Source organism: Pteropus medius, unplaced genomic scaffold, assembly GCF_902729225.1.
Source record: "Pteropus medius unplaced genomic scaffold, Ma_sr-lr_union100, whole genome shotgun sequence".
Taxonomy (NCBI): Eukaryota; Metazoa; Chordata; class Mammalia; order Chiroptera; family Pteropodidae; genus Pteropus; species Pteropus medius.
Window position 1 is genome coordinate 4,320,031 of NW_024345479.1, and position 6,227 is coordinate 4,326,257.

Consider the following 6,227-nt stretch of genomic DNA (forward strand, 5'->3'; position numbering starts at 1 on the left):
ACACTTGCCAGAACAAGAGAGTGCATACAAAACATCTCATCCCAGGGGGGGCTGCACGAAACCTAAGCCGTCACACACAATTTAAAAAAAAAGAAATGACATTCTAAACACAGCATGAAGATTAGGGCAAGGTGTAGTTTTAGATCACACACACCATTATTTGATTCTATAAAACAGATCATCAAAAGTGGGTTCTTTTTATATGAACCAAAAAGTGGTCTCATCACAGTTTCTCCTTCCCCCCTCCGTCATTAGCAGCCAAGGTCCCTTTCCTCCCAGGTCCCTCTTGCTCTTAACCAACGTGAATCCCCATTCCCCATCTTTTAGTCCTAACCTCCTTTTCTTTCTCTTCTTGCCTTGCTGCTGGGCATTCTGAAATCCTTTTTGAGCCTCCGTGTTCTCTTTCACAAAAGCCAGGGTGACGATTTCTTTCAGATCTTCTACAGAACTGTTCTCCCTCTCTTCTGACTCTGTCCCTTCCTCCCCTTCCAAAGGCAGGCGCTGGTGCATCTCCCGGGACTGGGAGGAGACTCTGGGGAAATACTGGCCCCCACTAGAAAGACGGCAGAGTAAGCGGCAGTTACTTGGATCCACCTGCAGGGGGACCCCCTCCCTTTCTCATGGGGGTGGTCCACCTGAGCTCACACTAGGCAACAGGTTGCAGTTAATAAAATGCCACCTCACCTCCAAGGTTGGGGCAGGCTCTGGGAGGGAGCTGATTACACCTTTTGCCATTGACTATGACCTCGGGGACTCACTTGGCCAACCCTGGCCTTGATTTATCTCACCAGGGGTTTTCAGGAGCAGGCTGAGACACTATGCATGGCACCACCTGGTAAACAATCTTATTATTAAAGTGAGTGAGTGTCTGGAGACAGCCTCAGAAACAAGCCCTAAGCCTTCCTAGCTAAGGGAGTTAGTCTCAGTGGGTTCAGATGAGATGCTTTGAGATCTGTTAACTGTTTCGGCACTGCACCGAATCTCCTGCATGCAATCTGCTGGCCTGAGAGTGAAAGCAACTGGCGCTCAGAGAGTGCAGGGCTGACTTGCAGCTAACTGAACAAGATTCAAGCCCAGGGCCCAGTGCAGACCTTCAGAGCCCCCTCCCACAGAAAAGGCTATTGTGGCTCCCCGACTATCTGATTCAAAGTGAAAACAAGACCAAATCATAAAACACTTATAAGGAAGTCCAGTTAAGTTCTCATCCCTCCATCCCCATGATGGCTTCTTAGATGTTTACTTGAAATTTCAAATATCGAATGATTTTTAATGCCCCTGCTTCACTAGTCCTTAGGAATATACTTAGTTCGTCTCTGGGTAACTCAGAACTGCCCAGGCCCAATTAATTGAGTTAGAGCCCCTTCACATCCACGGCTTAAATGACCATAGAACCAGTTTTCCGGTGCTCTCCCCCCATAACTTCACCTCCCAAACCCTGCCAACCCTCTCCACCATTTCAATCCCTTTCTTTTGAGGCCTACCGTCCTCTTGCTACTTACTACCTCTTCTTTCCTCACAAACTCTTGGGCTTTTTAAAATGATATTAATAATATCTTTATTCTAATTTATTCAAATGTATCATTACTATTGAAATACTATAGTATAACATTAAAGGAAGCATAGGAAAGGGTAGGCGGGGAAATTATCTTCAGCTTTTCTATCCTAACATGGCAACTTTGGTCCTTTTGTGTAATCTCTTTTATTCTTAATTTCTAAGCATGATTATTCTTTTATAATTGTCATCACAATATAAAGAATTTTGTGTCTGCTTTTCACCCACTTAACATCATATCATAAACGTCCTTTGGGTTGTGACAAAGTTTACATATTTCTAGTTTTGAATGGTTGTGTAATAATATCTCTTTGAAGGAATGTATCTGAGTGTAACCAACCATTGCCCTATTGTTGACAATGTAAGTTGCTTCCAATTTTGCTATTATACAAATAGCTCTACAATGCACTTTCATGGACAGAAGGCCTCTTACTTCTTTAGGATTATTTTCTTAAGATTTCTATCCAGAACCAGATTACTAGGTTAATAAATATGAAAACTATGTGGGTTCTAATTTTATTGATTGATTGATTGATTGATTGATTGATTTATATCACCACATTGTTTCCCAGTGGAATTCTAACAGTTGTGACTACCACCAGCAATATGTAATTATAGCAGGCTCACCAGAGTCACACAATCTCTTGGGAATCACTTCCCCTCCCCTTTGTACCCAAACTTGTTAATTCTAGACAACTTTTATACCTTATAGCCATGTCTTTAACATTACTACATGCTTCTACCTCTTTCTCCCCTTTTTCCAAAACAAAACTGGGGGGACCCTCTCACTTAGAGGTTACCTATGAATCATTTAATGATAAGCCCTTATGTGGGTATAGTTCTTCAGGCTTTTCAAAGAATTGTCACATACACCCTCTCACTGAATGCTCACAACCACTTGCAAGAGGGAGGCACAAGTAGTGAGTCAGCTGAGGACTGCCACTTGTTTCTCTCTCTTGCTAAAGAGGGCTGCCACTTATACCCAAATCTCTTTATGGTGACACTTGAGCAGGGGGAGAAAGAGTCGTGCTCAATGCAACTAACTAACCCATGAAACTTGGGCCTTGAGGGTGGGTTTTCCCAGAAAACAGGCACATTCTTGGCAAAGTCCAAGACAGCTAAAGTACATGAAATCTTGACCTTGGGTTGCTTCCTTTCTTCCAGGTAAACAGCCAGCTCCACTCCCCCAGCTCTCCGCAAAGGCTCCTGTTTACCAAGCCCTGGAGGAGGAGTGGCCCCGTTTACCTAAAGGTTAATTTTAACCTAGGAGAGAAAACTGACCCTGAATTTGGCCTCTGGAGTTGCAGGTTGTCTTTGCCCTTTTTTGAGTCCTTGCCCAAGTAGTAAGAACAAGTCATGGCTGCTTATATTTGCCTGTGTCAAAGAGAAGAACAACAATAACAACAAAAAAAGGGTCAAATTCCTCTTGCAAGAGAGGGCCTCAGGCACACACAGCAAGGAACTGAGCCCATGTGCTTTTAAAGAAACTGGTTCAGGATGGGATTCTTGCCTGTCTTTCTCTATATTCTAGGCTCCTGTGACACGAGAGCCACTTGGATGGCATCTGAGACAGGTGCAAGATGGCAGACATCATTGTCACATGTGACTATTTTTGCCTTAATTTCCTCATCTGTAAAATGGTTTGTCCCAGTTATGGGAATTAAATGAATTCATTCACCTGAGTCAATACAATGTGTTTAGAACAGTGCCTGACACATAGTAGATCTCACCAAATGCTATCTATCGTTATCAGCTTTGAGGCCCTGGTCTAAACTCCCTGATAGGAGAGAACATGTCTGTGAATTCTCAGCTCCTGCCATGGTGTCTGGCACATAGCAGAGATTCATATGCTTCTGGAACTGACTGGAAGAATGAATAAATGCATGAACCGTTTGCCTTTCTAAGATTCATTTTCCTCATCTGCATAATAGGAGCATTGCTGTGAGCATGAAATACATAAAAATTTTAAAACATCAACCTTGGGTCTTTTCATATAGTAGACACTTAAAACACTTAGTTTCATTCATTTATGGAAGTAGCTACTATTTACAACCTCCTTGACAAGTAACAGGCATTTTAGGAAAGCATTTTATATACACAGTCTCATCCTTATAATATCATATCACGGACATTATTTTCAGTGTATTACAGATGAGAAGACGAAGGCATGGAGAGGGTAAGGTAAGGGGCAGAGCTGGGATTAAAAGCCATGTATGTCTGACCCCACAGCCTGTCTCTCCTCCACATTCCACCCATTGCCTTTCCCTCTCTACTGATCACCCATAAATGGCATGACCATAAAGTGAAACAACTGATCTCCTAGCTGCCAGCAGCAGTCTTGGTGACTTTCGTCCCTTAAGAATCAGTTGACCCCACATCATTTTCCTTAAAGCCAACTGCTTCTAAATTCCCACCTCCAACAAGGGCTTGGATCTCTCAAATTTGCTATAACTTGGGAACAGCTCTATAATTTCTACTTTGTCTTTATTTTCACTGTTTCTTTCCCTTCTTTTCAACAACATCCACACTGTACCAGGGCTCTTATTTGTGGTGTAATTAGAATATTTTCTAAGCACTTTTGGAATTCCTGAATATTACAGCTGAGAGGACCTTGGAGAGTGTCTTGTTCAACCTGTTTGCTTTTCAGAGGTTTTAACTTACACAAAGCCGGGGAGCAAGTTAGTGGAGCCAAGACAGAAGCCCCGGTTTCCTGCCTCTCAACATATTTTTTCATTATGCTAGGTTAGTGGGCAGGCAATATGGATTAAATGCTTTGGGGCATTTTAAAAAGAAGATTGTGTTGGGCTACCAATGTAGCAAACATGGCAAATACCATCTCCAGTTTTTCTTAATGACACAAGACACATTCAGTTCACCTTTCCAAATAGGGACAGTTAAGACAGTGAAAAAAACCTGACATTTCCTTACATTTTAGAATAGAGTTTTTGATCTTGGCTTCAAAGCCTGAGAGAGGCTACCAACCAAATCCTGGTTAGACAGCATGAAAATGACGTTTATTGGCCACCAGGGGGAGGGAATGAGCACTAGGATGGCTACCTGCACACCCAAAGGTTATTTGGAAAATGTAAAGAGGCACCATGTCTCATTTCTGCTTCTGAACAACTATACAAGTTGACTACTCTTCTTGCCCCTAGGGATATTGCAGAAAGGTAGAAATATTTAGTGCTTTCTTTTGCAAGGCTGAATTAATATAGGTGTTCTTGTAAATGGGAGGAAAGAATTATTTTATTAAGAACAATAGGAGAACATGTTTCAAGTTTCAGCCAAGTTTTTTCATCCTCACCTTCACAGCCTAAACTCTTCTTTCAGTCTGCAGGAATACGTATGGCATTGAAGAGCTCTCCTACAGTGTTTGCCTGTGACTTCCTTCCCTTCCTCCAAATAATAGGTTTTCCTTAAACCCTTTCCCTTTTGTATCTTTTGGTTCTCATTCCCCTACTAAAAGCATCCCTCTGAAGGCTTCCAGTGGATAGCTCCTGGAAAAGTATGAAGTGGATGTGGGGGAGGGAGATGTGGAGGTAAGAAAGAGGCCTATTTATAGCCTTGCTTTCAGTTTTACCTATTTGACATAGTATATACTAAGAAGCCAAATACATAGGTCCTCTATCATTTGTGATTTTGCTTTCCGTGGTCAACTGAAATCCGAAAATATTAAATTTCCCCAGCAATCAACATCATCTGCTCCTGACATCCATCCATTGACATTGTCAATGCTCAATGATCCAGGATCAACCGAAGCAGATAATCTTCTTTGTAACTTATCATCAGAAGGTTAATAGTAGCCTAATGCTACATCACAGTGCCTGTCATTCAACTCGCTTCATCTCTTCTCATAGGCATTTTATCATCTCACATTATCACAAGAAGGGTGAGTACAGTACAATAAGATACTTTGAGAGACCACATTCATATAACTTTTATTACAGTATATTGTTATAATAATTATTTTTCTTTTTTTTAGATGAGGCAACCCTTGGTTGACCTCACAGATTGCAAGGAACTTGTCAGCTTACAATCCCTTATTTTTTAAATTTTTTACACCTACAGCACTTGGTCTTCCTAGGTGGTCTCCCATCCAAGTACTAACCAGGCCCGACGCTGCTTAGCTTCCAAGATCAGACAGGATCGGGCTTGTTCAGGGTAGCATGGCCATAGACTGTTATAATTATTCTATTTTATCATTAGTTGTTGTTAATCTCTTACTGTGCCTAATTTATAAATTAAACTTTATCATAGGTATGTATATGAAAAAACAGTACATATAGGGTTCAGTGCTATCCGTAGTTTCAGGCATCCACTGGGGGTCTTGGAACATATCCCTTGTGGATAAGAGGGGATTACTGCAATTATCTCCTCCTTCATTCCCTATTTTCTCTGTGATTAGAGGATCACCAAGAGGATTAAAAGTCTCATATCTAGAAAAGTGTTTTGAGCTTTGATGCAGGCAGGATAAAGTAAGATGCCTTTTATGGCTTTTTGGCTTTTAATTCTAGACACTTTTTGAATTTCAGCACAGAGCCTGAAGTGGTCAGAAGCAAAACATGGGCTAACATGGTAGGGATGGGGACACTCAACTGCTCAAGGGCTTTGCCAATAAGTGCTGAGAATAATGTAGAGCATAAGGAATATAATCAATAATATCGTAATAACTTTG

General features: G+C 41.5%; 1 pseudogene; it reads right to left on the minus strand.

Annotated features, from left to right (window-relative positions):
• Positions 1-5,611: 5,611 nt before the first annotated feature.
• Positions 5,612-5,730, minus strand: LOC120611364 (uncharacterized; annotated as a pseudogene).
• Between the last annotated feature and the right edge of the window lie 497 nt (positions 5,731-6,227).